The sequence below is a fragment of the Portunus trituberculatus genome, chromosome 41 (genome assembly GCF_017591435.1).
Source record: "Portunus trituberculatus isolate SZX2019 chromosome 41, ASM1759143v1, whole genome shotgun sequence".
NCBI classification, from domain to species: domain Eukaryota; kingdom Metazoa; phylum Arthropoda; class Malacostraca; order Decapoda; family Portunidae; genus Portunus; species Portunus trituberculatus.
The window spans coordinates 34,273,926-34,291,425 of NC_059295.1; the positions used below are offsets into that span (position 1 = coordinate 34,273,926).

Sequence of the window (17,500 nt, forward strand, 5' to 3'; positions counted from 1 at the left end):
GTTAGTTGAAGGTGTCAATTCCAGAAGAGTGTAGTCCAGAGTTGGAGGATATCTCGTGAAATTTCCATCGTGAAACGTTTCATGTTCAAAGCTGGAAAGAGTTCATCTTGCAGCAATTACCTGTTTGATTGCAAAAAAGGTGCGCTGGGGAGCTCAGATCGACTTCTACGTATATAATTATTCGTGGTAGCGTGTATGGTTTAATGACTGTTTACCTCGGATATCACAAAGAGACCAAGGGGCATTCCATTCATAGCGGCTCCTCTCCCCTCCTCTCTGTAAATTCCACCCAAGGAAATTCCATTCCACGAAGATTCCTGCATGAAAATTTGAACCTGAATAATTCCTTCCCCTCATGATATATTCCCCCAACCTAACATAATGTATCATCACATAACATGATTTATTAGGAAGGAATTAGTTTGATGAAATCTTACAAGGGGAATGAAATGTTAGAGGGTGAAAATATAGCTGGAGAGAGATGACAGTTTTGTGTTCTGTTCGGTGCGTCGATCAGTCACATGTGAAACTATAACCTCTCGACCTTCAATATATGGTGCCAATTAATTTATTATAGCAACTCTTGGTCATTTTACTGAGGAGAAATGTAAATACGGGCGCTAAATGATTCGAAATATTAGAGGACTCTTTTAACTACCAATGGCGTCTTTGGGATTTGACTCTTAACAACATCACTACTCGTAAATCATTCGACCTTTCATGCACCTTCTGCTTCCAGTGATGCCTTTCGAAACTATAGCTTAAACTTGCACAATGTCATTAAATCAAACATAAGAGCATCTATATCTCTCAACGTGAAGATAATGCAATACACCGGTTTATTATATTGAAAAAAATACCCACATACATTTGTAAATAATTTATTCCAGTTACTGACAGAGATTTCCACTTTTATGAAACCTGTACCTGGCTAGAATATGATATTGTAAATTTTCTGTGGTGTTCAGTGCTCATATTTTAGAGACAAGCTGAAAAAAAGCATTATAACCATGTCAACTTCTGAGGCTTAGTAGCTTTGCATTGTATTATACGTGTACATGTTTTTTTATTGGGTGTATTGTAGTAGAGGTAACATTGTATTCTAAGGTGTATTTCCTATTAGTGTATTTCATTACTGGTTCCTGGAATGTATCAGAAGTGGTGGTCATGATGGTTGGACAGTGAGTGAGTATGAAGCAGTAGTGGCTCGGTGGTTTGCTGGGAGGTCGCTGTCGGCAATAATGTAGCTAGCGGCGATGGTTCTAGGGTCTCGCAGGGACAGAGTGAGGAGAACGGTTTGCTTGTGACTTGTCCGGCGTGTACACCGACTTCCTACGCAGATAATTGCATCGGGTACAGGTGTGTTGCTTATGTGTGGTGCGCTGGTTACGACTATTCATATATTGTAGCGAGAGATTGTCCGACGATTGTTTCTGAGTGTTATTATTATTATTATCATTATTGCTATTACTATTCTCATTATTATCATTAGAGGCAGTTGTCTCGGTATTACTGGTCTTCATCGAAACATAGAGCGGCCATGCTGTGAGTTTAGTTTTTATTTTACTTTAGTGGGTTTATTCAACATTTAATTTACTCTTTTATTGAACTATATTTGGTTAACAATGTTTTGTATTAGTGTTTCTGCATATGTTTTGTATTACCATTGGCACAGTTATTTTTTCATTTTTTCGTGTGTGTGTGTGTGTGTGTGTGTGTGTGTGTGTGTGTGTGTGTGTGTGTGTATGTATGTAATTCACCTCGGTCTCCCGCTGGTTACCCAGCTAGTCTTCCCATTACGGAGCGAGCTCAGAGCTCATAGACCGATCTTCGGGTATGACTGAGGCCACATCACACACAACACACACCGAGAAAGCGAGGCCACAACCCCTCGAGTTACATCCCGTACCTGTTTACTGCTAGGTGAACAGGGGCCACACATTAAGAGGCTTGCCCATTTGCCTTGCCGCTTCCCGGGACTCGAACCCGGCCCTCTCGATTGTGTGTCGAGCGTGCTAACCACTACACTACGAGGTGTGTGTGTGTGTGTGTGTGTGTGTGTGTGTGTGTGTGTGTGTGTGAGTGAGTGAGTGAGTTAGTGAGTTAGGTAGTTAGTTAGTTAGTTATTATTGAACTTGTTTTACAGTCGAATCATTAAAGGTCTCAGCTGAGCATATCAGATAAACACACTTGAACCTGAGCACAACAAAGACAAAGAATATGACTTGGTGTTGGTAGTGGCGGGGAGGACCAGGGCGGTGACAGAAGGCTGTGCTGTCTGTGGTGTCGGGGAAGGGAAGAGAGGGAGAAAACACTTGTAACACTTGCAACACTTTCAACACTTGAAATACATGAAACAATTGAAACACTGATATTCCTACAATGACACACTGCGGTGAGGGATGGTGATGGTGTGGGCGGGGGAGCAGCATCGCGGTAAGGTGGTGCATCAGTGGTGTGGCGGTGGTGGTGGTGTGATAATAAAGAAAATAAATGAAAAAATAAGGGGAATGCTGCCCTCCAATTAAGAGAAAGGTAGATGGATCTGTCTACCTGAGATGCGGAAGTTGGTGTGTGTGTGTGTGTGTGTGTGTGTGTGTGTGTGTTGCTCAGGTAACGTCCCTGCTCTTACTCGTAAAGAGAAAAACACGTAATATGATTGGCAATATGTGTCGTGTTCAGTGTCGCAATTAGAAAGGCTGAAGGAGAAAATGATACACGAGAGGGAGAGAAGTTATGACTAATATGAGCAGTGTGGGAAGGAAGGTGGATGCGGAGGAAATAATTTACGAATGTGGCACCTTATAAGAGAGCACAGAAGGGAGAGTGAAAAGGCAAAGGTAGATAGAAGAGAAAAGAAGTGCTGTTGATGTGCGCATGAACGTGGCTATCGATGTTAATGTGACTTAACCATAATGAGTGTATTTCAAAACACTTCTATGCCACATTGCCACCATATGAAGTGACACGAACAATTAAGAATGGTTTTTATTGATTCTATTGACACATTAACAAGATTTCTACATTATTAACAGGAGAAACACTTTCTAGAACACAGTCAATAATCTATCTGAAAGTTGTCGTGGTGAGAATACAGACCATTTTATAACATGAATCTAGGTACGAGTAATGTCATGCAGACCACAGAGGACGAGGGCTGAGTCACGGGAGGATGCGGCAGGCGGTGCCAGAGTAAGCCTCCCGTGTGAAGGGACACCTGCCAAACGATTACAGCTTGCAAGCGACTCGGATCTATATTCAAACATCGCTTTTATACCATGCGTTTCCATCAGCTGAGCCCGTGAGACTTGAGTGAGCGAAATACTGACGACACATGCACCAAATTTACCGATAGCTTCACCAAAACCGCTTAAGACGAACAACAATTGTCATTCAATACGTATAAACTCGTATGTTCAATTTGCATCTAGTAAGAACATTAAGACAATAATGAAAGCTGCAACAACTCCTCACACTTTTAAAAAAATATTTTCACCTATCAAGACCTCCCATAAATTTGCTTAATCCTCTTTTAAAATTAGCTCTAAACTCGACACTTTCATTCTCATTATTTCACTAGTTATTTGGGATTAAGTTAACGTGTATTCTATTGCCAACGATTTCTCTGTTTCGCATCCACTTTCCCCTGGGGACCGTTCCCTGTGTAGTATTACCGCGTATAAAGAGCCCTCTGATGAGCCCTGAGTCAGACACCGCCAGCTTTACAACAAGAGGCAAGGTTGAGGCACTGATGCTCTGCTCTCTAGTGACGGGAGAGGAAGGGCGGGAGCTAATAAGGGCGAAGTAGTTGTCTTTGATGGATAAGTTGATAGATGAAGAAGATGGGTTATTTGTCTGTGTGTGTGTGTGTGTGTGTGTGTGTGTGTGTGTGTGTGTGTGTGTGTGTGTGTGTGTGTGTGTGTGTGTGTGTGTGTGTGTGTTATTACTAAGCTACCGTGTGATGTGTTAAAATGTATACTCAGAATGAAATAAATTTTAGTAGCGGTGGTGGTGGTGGTGGTGATGGTGGTGGTAACAGTAGTTAAAAAAAAAAACATCACATGCAAAATAATACAAATATATATTGCCCCATCAAAAAAAAAAAAAAAGTTAACCTAACGTAATGAAAGACGAAACCTTCCCTGTTTACATTTCACCATGAACTACGTGTTTTATAGTCCAGCTTAAGCCTGTACTGCACGGCCTGCTCCTAAACTCAGAGCTATATTCCCAAACACCTCTGGGCCGCCTTCCCCTCTACTGCATTCAAAAGACTCTAGTTGAAGTTATACGGATTTCTCAATTGCTTCTTATGGTTCTAGTAACAAACTGACAGGATTTCTACAATACAAACAAGAGAAACGAACTTCAGAACCTGTTTAATAATTTCTGTGGCACTTGAAAATAGCCGCGATGAGAGAGAGAGAGAGAAAGAGAGAATCGTTTCAGAATGACCTCAGTGTAGGGCGTCGCGGCGGTGTGTTGAGTCCCGTGTGGTGCAATACTGTATTATAACTTAGCCACATTCTTCCCTCCGGCTGGCAGTGCTTGAAATAAATAATGATGTGATAAAGAATTCCACGCATTTTGGTCTGGAAAGTTTTGGTGTTCCTCCCGACGAACAGATCCTCCTCTTGGCTTTTCCCTCTTCTCATCATCCTTCCCAACATCTTATCTCCCCTCTCACGCCCTCCATCTCCCCTTCTCTTCATCTCCTCCCCTTCCTTACTCCTCATTTTCTCCTCTCATTCCCTCTTCTCTTTTTCCCTTCTGACATCTTATCTCTCATTTCGTTCCCTGCCCTTCATTCTCCCCTTCCTTAGCTTTCCTCTTCCTTAACTTTGCTTTAGACTCTCCTCTCCTCTTCTCCCTTATTCATTTCTAATTATCTCCCTCATCTTCTCTTTGCTTCTTTCACTTTTTTTTTTCTTCCCAGACCAAATTTTCCGTCCTCCCTTCTCCTTCATCTGTTGTTCCCTCCCACCCTTTCTCTTCTGTAGTACTTATTCCCCCAACCCTCCTCTTTCTCTCGTCATTTCACCCTTTTTTTCAGCAAAGTTATCTCCTCCTTTGCCTCCCTCATTTCCTCCCTTCCCTATCCTCCCTTACTCTCGTCTCTTCTCGTCTGAAACACTTCCTGATATCTTCCCTGAACGTGGTACTTTTCCCTCTCTCTCCTCCTTTGCCGCCCCGTTCCCTGCCCGCCTCCCCTCCTGTCTTCGCTAACTAATCAGACTTCCTCCGCCACACACAAGCAAGTTTTAATTCCTTCCGTTGCTCCGCCTTGATAATTACACAAGCGGAGAATGGAATGCTTCTCTCTCTCTCTCTCTCTCTCTCTCTCTCTCTCTCTCTCTCTCTCTCTCTCTCTCTCTCTCTCTCTCTCTCTCTCTCTCTCTCTCTCTCTCTCTCTCTCTCTCTCTCTCTCTCTCTCTCTCTCTCTCTCTCTCTCTCTACAATTCATGCTTCCCTTACCTCTGTTTAATGTTGTTGTTGTTCGTGGTGGTGGTGGTGGTGGTGGTGGTGATAATTGTAATGGTGATGGAGATGATAGTGTTCATGGTGATGGTGATAATAAGGATATTGATGAGATATGAAAGAAAATATATAATGTTTCTAATAATTGTGGAATTGCTACTACTACTACTACTACTACTACTACTACTACTACTACTACTACTGCTACTACTACTACTACTGCTACTGCTACTGCTACAACCACTACTGCTGCTACTGCTGCTGCTACTGCTACTACTACTACTGCAACCACTGCACCACTACTGCTACTGCACCACTGCTACTACCACTACCACTACTACTACAACCACTGCTGCTACTGCTACTACTGCTACACTACCACTACTGCAACCACTACTACTGCAACCACTACTACTACTACTACTACTACTACTACTACTACTACTACTACTACTAATAACAATAATAATAATAAAATAATAATAATAATAATAATAATAATAAGCAAACCAACATTTCTCTCCCACATTCACCCATCCACCAACCCATCATCCATCCATCCACCCACTCACCCATCCACCCATCCATCCATACCTTACACAAGTCACACCAAGCAATAACAATATCGTAAGTAGTGGTGGTAATAATGACGGTGGTATAGTGGTGGTGGTGTTGGTGTTGGCGCGTGATGGAGATAATTGGCGTGTTATGATGACTGTGGAGGTGATGGTGGTGATGGTGGTGGTAATGGGGGTGATGGTGATGGTGGTGGTGGTGGTGGTGGTGGTGGTGGTGATGGTGGTGATGCCTCCTCGTCAGCGTGAGATACGAACAAGGTGTGTTGTGGGCGGGGAGAACCTAATTGGCAGGTTATGTGTGTTGGTTCAGGCTTGGCAAACATAACAGCTGGAGAGAGAGAGAGAGAGAGAGAGAGAGAGAGAGAGAGAGAGAGAGAGAGAGAGAGAGAGAGAGAGAGAGAGAGAGAGAGAGAGAGAGAGAGAGAGAGAGAGAGAGAGAGAGAGAGAGAGAGAGAGAGAGAGAGAGAGAGAGAGAGAGAGAGAGAGAGAGAGAGAGAGAGAGAGAGAGAGAGAGAGAGAGAGAGAGAGAGAGAGAGAGAGAGAGAGAGAGAGAGAGAGAGAGAGAGAGAGAGAGAGAGAGAGAGAGAGAGAGAGAGAGAGAGAGAGAGAGAGAGAGAGAGAGAGAGAGAGAGAGAGAGAGAGAGAGAGAGAGAGAGAGAGAGAGAGAGAGAAAAGAGAGAGAGAGAGAGAGAGAGAGAGAGAGAGAGAGAGAGAGAGAGAGAGAGAGAGAGAGAGAGAGAGAGAGAGAGAGAGAGAGAGAGAGAGAGAGAGAGAGAGAGAGAGAGAGAGAGAGAGAGAGAGAGAGAGAGAGAGAGAGAGAGGTCACGCACGTGGTAGCTCCGTGTTTTCGTGGTGTTACAGTGGTTTAACAAAGTGCAGTGTTGTGAAAATTTCAGTGCTTGAAGTGCTAAGTGTCCTGGTGTCCATGTAAAAGTGTAAGGTGTGCTAAGCCTTGCAATAGTGTTAAAAAATCACTTGAAAAGAGTGCTTGTACCCGTGCAGTGACTGAGACCCGGGCCTGACCTGACGCGAGGCCTAAGGCAGCACACAGTTGCCAAATCTCTCCAAGGTAGTTTTTAAACAACCTGTATCTCTCTCTCGTGGCTGGTTTGGCTTGACTTGTGGGAGAGGTAGTTAGTGTCGTGTGTTTTTTGTGCGCCTGTGGGGAAGTGCTTTGTGTTCTGTGCCAGTGTTTAGTGTCTGTGTTCACGAGTGTGTTAGTGTCGTACGTGTCGTTTAGAACCAACACTCGTTGTCGCTCCCACACCTGGCTCCACAATTCCCCAGGAATCACTTATCCTCTCCTCAATGTCTAGCCCCGCCCATCGCCCCATAGCCAGGCGAGACTTGCCTGGCTACCAGCCACAGAATTGGTGTTGCGTTTGTGGCAAAGCAACACTTAAGACTCAACACGTGAGCTGTGACGAGGAAACCTGCCGTAACCTTTGTCACAACAGCTGCCTTGGGGATACGCCAGTCTTCAAGTGTAGCTACACGGAACAGCTACGACTCCAAGCAAACATCCCGGACCCCGTCATCTACATCAGCGAGGAGACTGACACACCCCACGCCACTACCGGACGATAGTGGGGAGAGTCAGTGGGAGGGCTTGGAGAGAGGAGAGCTAGTTTCACTAGTTGAGAAGCTCACTGAGGAAGCCTCTCAACAAAACTGTGTGATTAAGTCCCTCCAGGACGACCGAGACTTGATCATACAGCACAGAGACGTGTTTGCTGCGGCTCTCAGAGTAGCAGACAGGCTGATAGCGTCAAAACAGCGCCAGACGCAAGTAGCCACACGCTCTCAGGCAGTCAGCGCCCACGCAGAGTCAATTGACGAACACTGGGAGGTGGTTTGTCAGGACTCTGAGAGGTGGAGGACGTGGTGGAGCTCGGATAAACCGCAACAGATCCGGTACGCAGCTGTTTTCTCCACTTCCACCTTCCCTTCGCCTGCCCGGGAAACAACGACCGCTCCGCCTACCTCCACTGCTTCCACCGCCACACAGAGCGACTGTGACACCTCCCCAGCGTCCACTGTCACTCCTTCTGCCACACAGAGTGACTGCTCGGTACTCACTACCACGTCTACCGCCACACAGAGCAGCAGGGACTCTTCCTCCATAAACACAGCGAACGGAGTAGATCGCGGTGCCTCTGTTCGCCCACGAACCTCTCCTCAGACCACTTCAGGAGATTGGAGAAAAAAGAAATCTAAGAGGGAAGTGCAGCAGGACGCGAGGAGGGTGTCCAGCGAAGGACTGAGGACTCACCAGGCCACCAAGCAGACACAAAAGCGAGCCAAGGCAAAAGTGTGTGAGTACTGCTCACGGAAAGGACACACTTCTGCTACTTGCAGAAGTGTGTCAGTGGTGGGTAAAGTGTTTGAGAGGGTCGTGGCAGAGGTGGTGTGTAGCCATCTCAAGGACAATGCCCTCCTCTCAGACCAACAGTTTGGGTTCAGACCTGGAAGGTCAACCTCCGACCTAATGATGCTTCTCACCAGGCATTGGCAGGACGCCCTCGACGACGGCAAGGACACTATAGTGGTTGCTTTGGACATAGCAGGAGCTTTTGATAAAGTATGGCACAACGGATTACTAGAAAAGCTTCGTGCTAAAGGCATCCAGGGTGGCTTGCTACGACTCTTGGGAAATTACCTGCAGGACAGAAGCCTCAAGGTGGTTGTCAACGGGCAAACATCTGAGTCCCTGCCTGTGGAGGCATCAGTGCCACAGGGTTCAATTCTTGGCCCACTCCTGTGGAATATCTACGTGGATGATCTTCTCCAGCTACTGCCAGGAGTCATGGCCTATGCTGATGACTGCACCCTCTCCTATACCTATCCACGCCAGGACAGTGGGCGGGCTGCTGAGGCCATCAATCAGCAGCTACGAGTGATAAAGGAGTGGGGTGCTCGCTGGCAAGTGACATTCGCGCCGGAGAAGACACAAGCAATGGTTGTCTCTCGGTCCCCAGCCGCCATGGCAGCAATGGCAGGAAAGTTGTCTTTGGCGCTGCTGCTCTCCCACTCCAAGATGACGTCAAGATACTTGGAGTGGAGGTGGATCGAGGGCTGAGGTTTGACAGGCATGTCAAAACCATTGCCAAGAAAGCCTCTCACAGGATCTCCGCTCTCAGAAGGATCGCCAGTTTCCTCGACAGGAAGGGAGACTGCTGCTGTACAAGGCACAGGTGCGGCCCCACCTTGAATACGCAGCTCTCTCCTGGATGTCCTGTGCCGCCACACACAGAAGGAGACTGGACAGCATCCAACGCCGCGCCATACGGCTAGTAGATGCTGCACTACCACCTCACCCAGAGCCTGAGCGTCCCCTTGATTCACTGGAACACCGCAGAGACGTGGCGGCGATCGTAGTGTTCCATAAGGCACAGGTGCAAAGAGTGCCACATCTGGCAGGGCTGCGTCATCCTCTAAGAGTCACCGCACGGAGCACGAGAACGGTGCTCAATGGTGGTGACGCCGTAGAGGTGCCGCGATCCCACGGGTGTCAGCATCAACGCACCTTCGCAGGACGCGTCTCCAGGATGTGGAACTTGTTCACGGCCGCGGTGCCTCACGTCCAGGAGATGAACACTCACAGTGTCAAACTGATGGCACATAAGTGGAGACAGACACTGCCAACTCCTCTGACACTCTTTGTGACGTGACACTCAGTGTAGTGCAGTGCGTGAATAGTGCTAGTGAAGTGAAACGAATAGTGCTCCATTTGCATGCTGACCATCTTGTATATTATCTATTTTTAAGTCTTGTAAATATTGTAGAGAAATAGTTTGTAGTATCCTTAGAATAGGTAGCACACGACAGTGCGCCTTTGGGTACATGTTCCTTTGTATTAAGTTTTGTTTAAATAAAAAAAAAAAAAAAAAAAGAGAGAGAGAAAGGAAAAAGAAAATAGAAAAGAGAAAGAGAAGAGAGACATGGAGTAAGGGAACAAGAGGAAGAGGAGGAGGAGGATGGAAGAGGGAGATAGGGAGAGGTAGGGAGAATGAATGGAGAGGGGATCAAGCTGGGATCTCCACACTGAGGGGAAGGGCAGAGAGAGAGAGAGAGAGAGAGAGAGAGAGAGAGAGAGAGAGAGAGAGAGAGAGAGAGAGAGAGAGAGAGAGAGAGAGAGAGAGAGAGAGAGAGAGAGAGAGTTGAGCCGTCTTGTTGTCACCCCAGTGAAGTGTTGATGAAATACTGACAAACATCTGGGGAGTGAAGAGGAACAGCTGTGGTGGTGGTGGTGGTGGTGGTGTGTGATGCAAGGTGTAGCAGTGTAGTAAGTTTGTATCTTTCTTGCTGCGAGGGAGTAGGAGGAGTGAAGGAATAAAAGTGAGAATGACACGTTCTAGATTCACCTCATACCTTCAACCTCTTGCAATTTTTTCCTCATACTCGTCTTTCATTTCTTTATATTATTCTCTCTCTCTCTCTCTCTCTCTCTCTCTCTCTCTCTCTCTCTCTCTCTCTCTCTCTCTCTCGTTCCTTATCGTGTTCGTTTTACTCTTGCCTTGTTTTCCTTCCTCTTTTCTCCTCGTTCTCATTTTTTTCTTCTTCTCATTCTTTTGTTTCTCTATGTTCTTGTTTTCCTTTTTCTTTCCTCTTGTCATTCTCCTCCTCCTCCTCTTCTTCCTCCTCCTCCTCCTCCTCAATCATTTTCTCTATTTCCTTTCCCTTCTCATTCTTCTCCTGATTCTCTTGTTCCTTATTAGTCTTCTCTATTTTTCTCTCTCTCATCTTTCTTCTAATCCTCATTCTTCTCATCCGTCTAAATTTTCTTTTCCTCCTCCTCCTCTTCCTCTTCTTCTTCTTCTGCTCTTTCTTCTTCCTCCTCCTCTTCCTCCTCCTCCTCCTCCTCCTCCTCCTCCTCCTCCTCCTCCTCCACTCGCCCGCGTCTCTCACTTTAGATGAGATGATGTAGTTTATCACAAAATAGCCTCGTAAGAGTCGACAGGACTGGTAGGTGTTGTTCGTTCTCTCTTTGTATTCTTTTACCTTGTTATTGTGTTCTTCTCTTTGCTCTCCTTCCACCGCCATCATCACCTCTTCCTTCTCCTCCTCCTCCTCCTCTTCCAACTCCTCCTGCTCTTCTTCTCTTTACGTATCAGGCAGCCGCAATAAATGTTGTTCTTTTTCCTTGTTTTCTTTTTCCTGTTTCTTTTCTTCTTCGTCTTCGTTTTCGTTTCGCCTTCTTTGTGTTTTCTTTTTTTTCTTATTCTTCTTCGTCCTCGAATTCTTCTTTGTCTTCTCCTTTTTGCTCTTGTTCTTGTTCTGGTTCTGCTTTTGCTTCTTCTTCTTTTCGTCTTCTTCTTCTTCTTCTTCTTCTTCTTCTTTCTCCTTCTCCTTCTCCTTCTCCTTCTCCTTCTCCTTCTCCTTCTTCCATGCCTTCGCAACAAGCCCTACAGGAAACACTTAAGACAGGTTGCTACTCTCTCTCTCTCTCTCTCTCTCTCTCTCTCTCTCTCTCTCTCTCTCTCTCTCTCTCTCTCTCTCTCTCTCTCTCTCTCTCTCTCTCTCTCTCTCTCTCTCTCTCTCTCTCTCTCTCTCTCTCTCTCTCTCTCTCTCTCTCTCTCTCTCTCTTCTCTCTCTCACACACACACACACACACACACACACACACACACACACACACACAAACACTCGCTTTCCCTGCCTTTTACCGCCTTTGATTAACTTGTTCCTCGTATTTTGTCGTGTAAGGCCGTTTGTTGTACCTTTCTTTCCTCGGCTACATAGTTCCAATACTCATTTCCATCCTTTTTACCTTCGCTGATGGACCCGTTCCTCGTATTTTCCTGTGAAAGCGCATTATTATGACTTTTTCCCCCGGCCGTCTTCGTAGATGCATGCCGCGGGGAATAGTTGAAATGAGGGAGTCAGGGAGAGCGGCAGTGAAGCGTTTCTAGTAATGTACAAGAGGAAATTTGTACGTAGATTTTGGTTGTCCTTTTTGTCCTTGTCGTCCTCGTAGATGCATGCCACGGGGAATTGTTGAAATGAGAGAATCAGTAAGGGAGTCAGTGAGTCAGGGAAAGCGGCAGTGAAGCGCTTCTGGTAAGGTACAGGAGGAAATGTGTGCCTAGATTTTGGTTGTCCTTTCTTGCTCTTTTGTCTTTGAAGAGCCATGCCGCAGGGTGTTGTTGAAGTGAGTGAATCAGTTAGTGAGTCAGTGAGTCAGGGAGTGCGGGATTATAGCGTTTCTGGCAAGGTACATGAAGAAATCTGTGCTGAGATTTGGTGAGCCACACGCTGTCGCCTTAGGAACTTTGGAGGCAGGGATTGGTGTGGCAGTGATCGGTTTCCTCAGTGAGTTCACGGAGTACTGTAATCATCTCTGTGTCATTGTGTCTAGTAGGTCTCGACGCTCACATCTCGTCGCCCGGTTGTGTTGAGATTGGGGTGTGTTTTGCTGGGCCCGTGTGACTTTGCCTTGTTGTATGACACTCGGAGTAATGTTGAGTGGGGTTTCGTTTGGGTGTTCGTGTTTTTTTGGTGCCTTTTGGTTGATGCTCAGTTCACGCCAATATCACGTTTTTTTCTTTCTTGTTCTTCTTGTTCTTCTTGTTCTTCTTCTTTTTCTTGTTTTTTCTTCTTTTCTTCTTCTCTCTTCTTCTTCTCCTCCTCCTTTTTCTTTTTCTTCTTTCTTCCTTTTCCTTCTTCTTTTATTGTGTGTGGGGTGGCGGGTGTAGGAGGCGGAGTCACTTAACTACTGCTGCTATTATTACAACAATAACAACAAGTACTGATACTACTAATACTGCTACCACTACTACTACCACCACCACCACCACCACCACCACTAAGTTACTGTTTGTCTGTGCGTGTCAGTGTGTGTGTGTGTGTGTTGGGATGGTGGAGAATGGAGTGTGTGGGTAGGCGAGGTGAGTACAGCAGATGAACGGGGCGCGTGGGTGAACGTGGAGTGTATATTGTAGTGCCTATGTTTCCACACCAATACCTTACCCAATTTCCATTAGAGCTACATCTCCCTGGGAAGACTAGACAGGGACTACAAGGCCTCAAGGGTGTCTCGCTGTACCTGACTCTCTGCCCCTCAGACGTGCTACACTGTCGGGGATGTACTGAAAGGGGAGGGAAACATCCGTGGCAGCTTACCCGAGTGTAGAACATTTCTCACGCCCGACTTGCTCCTTCCATGAGCATTTTTCCTTCCAGAACATTTCTCCTTTAGATATTTTCCTCTATTTACTTTATTTTTACCGTTAACGTAACTTTCTTTGACCTAACGCAACCTAACCGCTTCACTTGTTCCTCTCATGATGTTTTTTTTTTTTTCCGATTCCACAACGTATCCCCTTGAAGTGTTTTCCTCTATATGTATTTTAGTTTCCCCGTCAACCTAACCTACCTTGAAATAATCTAACCTAACAATGTTCTCAACGTTTTTGTTTTGTAGCCCCATTTCTTTAAGGTTCAAATGGAAGTTTTCTGTGTTTTTCAATGTTTTTGTTAAGATACTAGTGATAGAATAACATTAATTTTGTATCATCAGTAAGACAAAATGTTGTGAGAACACTTTCTTTCGTCTCTGTGGGCCTTTGGAAATAGAAAATGTAAGAGAACCGAGCTTTTAAACCTCTTCGCTGTTATGATCACCAGTTCATATCAAAACAGTGTGAAGAATGTTTGCAAGGACAGAGAGACACAGAAATGGGAAAAAATAAAGAATACTAAGTTCACTTTTTCATTTAAGGCTAAAGAAGAAATTTAAAAGACAAATAGCCTACAAAAATAATGAGCTTTGAATTGAGAGATACTTCTGGAAAAATTGTTGAGAAAAGGATCCTTAATCTTATAGCACTACCTGTTTAATGCATGAGTTAACCAGTATCCTCAATCATTCATCCCCTTCTCTGGTAAACTCGGGAACTCCTTGTCTGCTTCTGTTTATCCACCTTCCTATGACTTGAACTCTCTCAGAAGGAAGGTTGCAAGACACTAATCGTACAGTTTGTGATGATTCTCTTTATTTCTTTTAGGCTCGGCACCTCAGTAGGCCTCTTTTTTATTGTCCTTGGCCGTTGAGCTTTCTAAAAAAATAAATAAAGACTGAAAGACGCGACGGGAGTGAATGAAGCCAACGTATAGTGGTGAGTGGGAGTGGTGCGTGATTGTCATGTTATTGCTCCGGTGCTGTGTTGTTTCCACTCGTCTTTCGTGATTTTGTGTCCAGTGTTGCATTGCTTTACTTTTGTTATTGTATTGTGTATCATTGCCGGTATTGCAACACTACCTCACACACACACACACACACACACACACACACACACACACACACACACGGGTAAACATGAAGACGTGTAACTGAGGCAGGGTACGGCAGGGTGTGGTAGGACAGGACAGGACAGGACAGGACAGGACGAGACAGAACAGGACGCGGAGGATGTGAAGGGACGAAATAAGATAGGATGGGGCGGAGGTAGACAGACAGGGTACGGTGTTATTTCCCTACCGTCAAAAGCTGCACCAAAATTACAGTTCACGAGACTCGGAAAAGAAAATGAATATATGAAAAAAAAGGAGGCAACAAAAAAAGTTGAGACGAAGAGAGAGAGAGAGAGTGACAAGAAGTTTTTTTTTTCACTAACTCGTCATAAGAGGATTATTAACAAGGCAATTTGTGCTGCGCAGTTTTAAATGTGTGTGTGTGTGTGTGTGTGTGTGTGTGTGTGTGTGTGTGTGTGTGTGTGTGTGTGTGTGTGTGCGTGTGACTACGTGCTATTGACTGAGTTCCTGCGTCAAGAGAACGTGCGTAGTGTGAAAGGAAGAAATCATCGTCTATTGACACCACCACGTCACCTCATCTTTGTGTTGCTGTCGACGTAAGGTGAGGTGAGATTAAGTTAGGTTAGATTAGGTTATTTTGAAGTGAGGTGAGATTAAGTTAAATTAAGTTAGGTTAGGTTATTTTGAGGTGAGGTTAAGTTAGGTTAGGTTAGGTTAGGTTATTTTGAGGTGAGGTTAGGTTAAGTTAGGTTGGATTATTTCACACTACAAGTATCATTATTCTAGCGACCATTATGATCAGTAAAGCGGAAAGAAATGAAAGAAGGATGAGAAAAATAGAAGAGGAGATGCCAGTAATTGTTCCTCCTCCTCCTCCTCCTCCTCCTCCTCCTCTTTCCCTCCCATGGTCACATACTAGAGTGGAGCAAGTAGGAGTTTGAACGAGAGCGAGTGAGAGAGAAAGTTTTGACGGACATGGGTACAGAGAGAGAGAGAGAGAGAGAGAGAGAGAGAGAGAGAGAGAGAGAGAGAGAGAGAGAGAGAGAGAGAGAGAGAGAGAGAGAGAGAGAGAGAGAGAGAGAGAGAGAGAGAGAGAGAGAGAGAGAGAGAGAGAGAGAGAGAGAGAGAGAGAGAGAGAGAGAGAGAGAGAGAGAGAGAGAGAGAGAGAGAGAGAGAGAGAGAGAGAGAGAGAGAGAGAGAGAGAGAGAGAGAGAGAGAGAGAGAGAGAGAGAGAGAGAGAGAGAGAGAGAGAGAGAGAGAGAGAGAGAGAGAGAGAGAGAGAGAGAGAGAGAGAGAGAGAGAGAGAGAGAGAGAGAGAGAGAGAGAGAGAGAGAGAGAGAGAGAGAGAGAGAGAGAGAGAGAGAGAGAGAGAGAGAGAGAGAGAGAGAGAGAGAGAGAGAGGGAGAGAGAGAGAGAGAGGATATAGACGCATCGCACCTGTCGCTCTCACACCTGTTCCTTTGTGTGTGTGTGTGTGTGTGTGTGTGTGTGTGTGTGTGTGTGTGTGTGTCGATTTCTCGTTGGCAGCGATAACGCCCCGCCCCCCATCTCTCTCTCTCTCTCTCTCTCTCTCTCTCTCTCTCTCTCTCTCTCTCTACGCAGTTCAGTGACGGTAGAAGTCATTTTTTTCGTATTTCATTTTTTTCATTATCAATATGCATGCTGTGTCGTTATTCAATAGTCGTCTTGTTTTTCTTGTTCTTGTTCTTTCCTCTCTTTTTCTTCTTGTTCTTCTTTGTCCTTTTTCTTCTTGTTCTTCTTTGTCCTTTTTCTTCTTCCTTTATTTCTTACTTCTCTTCTTGTTCCTTCTATTTGGTGTACTATTGCGTGTTATTTATTTATTTTTTTTTCGGTAAGAATATATATTTCTATACTTGTTCTTTTGCTGTTCCTCTTTTAGTTCCTTTTCTTTTATTGTGTGTGTGCTTTTGTACCTGTTTTTGCATCATTTGTTTTTAGAGGCATATTTTTTTTTCTATTTTATTATGCTATACTACTACTACTACTACTACTACTACTACTACTACTACTACTACTACTACTTTTACTACTACAACTTTTGATATTACTAGTACTACTACTACTATTATTACTACTATTCCTACTCTTACTCCTATTACTACTACTACTACTACTACTACTACTACTACTACTACTACTACTACTACTACTACAACATGAGAGTACCTTTCAATCGTACATGACGTCTACACCTTACTCCATCACACAACATCCTCGAAAAGAATCTCTCACATCCGTATATTTTCTCTCCTTTAGTCTGAGAGTGTCGTAAGTGAGGGGGAGGGAGGAAGGGAGGGAGGGGGAGGAAGGAAGGAGGGGACTAGAGAGAGGAGGTCCCAAAGGGCTCCTCGCCGTGTCGTAAGAAAGACCAAGTTTGAAAAGGGTAATTAAATAACTTTGGTGCGCTCATAAATTACCTGCGACCTCTGTGTGTGTGTGTGTGTGTGTGTGTGTGTGTGTGTGTGTGTGTGTGTGTGTGTGTGTGTGTAGGGTGTCAAGGCTGAGCTAATCCTGTTCACCTAACTTTTTTTCCGAGTGGAGGGAAGGGCGTCAGACTGGTGGGTGGCCGGACAGCTGCTGTGTGGTTGGGTGGATGGAGTGGGGTGGGGTGGGATGAGGTGGCTGTGTGGGTGGAGTGGGCGGAGTGGGCGGAGTGGGTACGGTACGGTGGGGTTGGAGGATGGTGCAGTAGAAGCGTGGACGAGTTTACTGTTATTTTGTCACTGTTGTAAAGATTTCTGTTGCCTATAAAAGTGAATGGAATTTCTTTTTTCCTTTTGTTTTTTCCTTGCCCTTTGTTTTCCCACGTATTGTGTTCACTGTATTAACATTTTCCTGGCTTCCTTCTTCCTGTTTGTTAGTTTTAATGATTTTTTTTAACTATTTGTATCCGAAACTTGTTATCTTTTTAGCCAACATTTTCTCTGCATAAAATCTACTCAGATTTCTTCAGATTTTCTTTATTATTTAATGTTATTTTTTTCTCTCCGCCTTATCGTCTTAATATTTGCATTCTGTATATTTAATGTTTTACTCTTTACACAGTTTATATTTCTCGTTTATTTTATTTAATCATCCTGTGATTTACATAAAAGACAAAACGTTAGTTTACTTTTGCATGTTTCTGCCACGTTTTCTGTATATAATTAGTGTTATTTTTTACCTTATAT

At 44.8% G+C, this 17,500-nt stretch overlaps 1 protein-coding gene across 1 annotated transcript in view; it reads left to right on the forward strand.

The window, feature by feature from the left end:
* Positions 1-17,500, forward strand: part of LOC123516463 — a 170,868-nt gene that overhangs the window by 34,664 nt on the left and 118,704 nt on the right. The window lies entirely within an intron of this gene.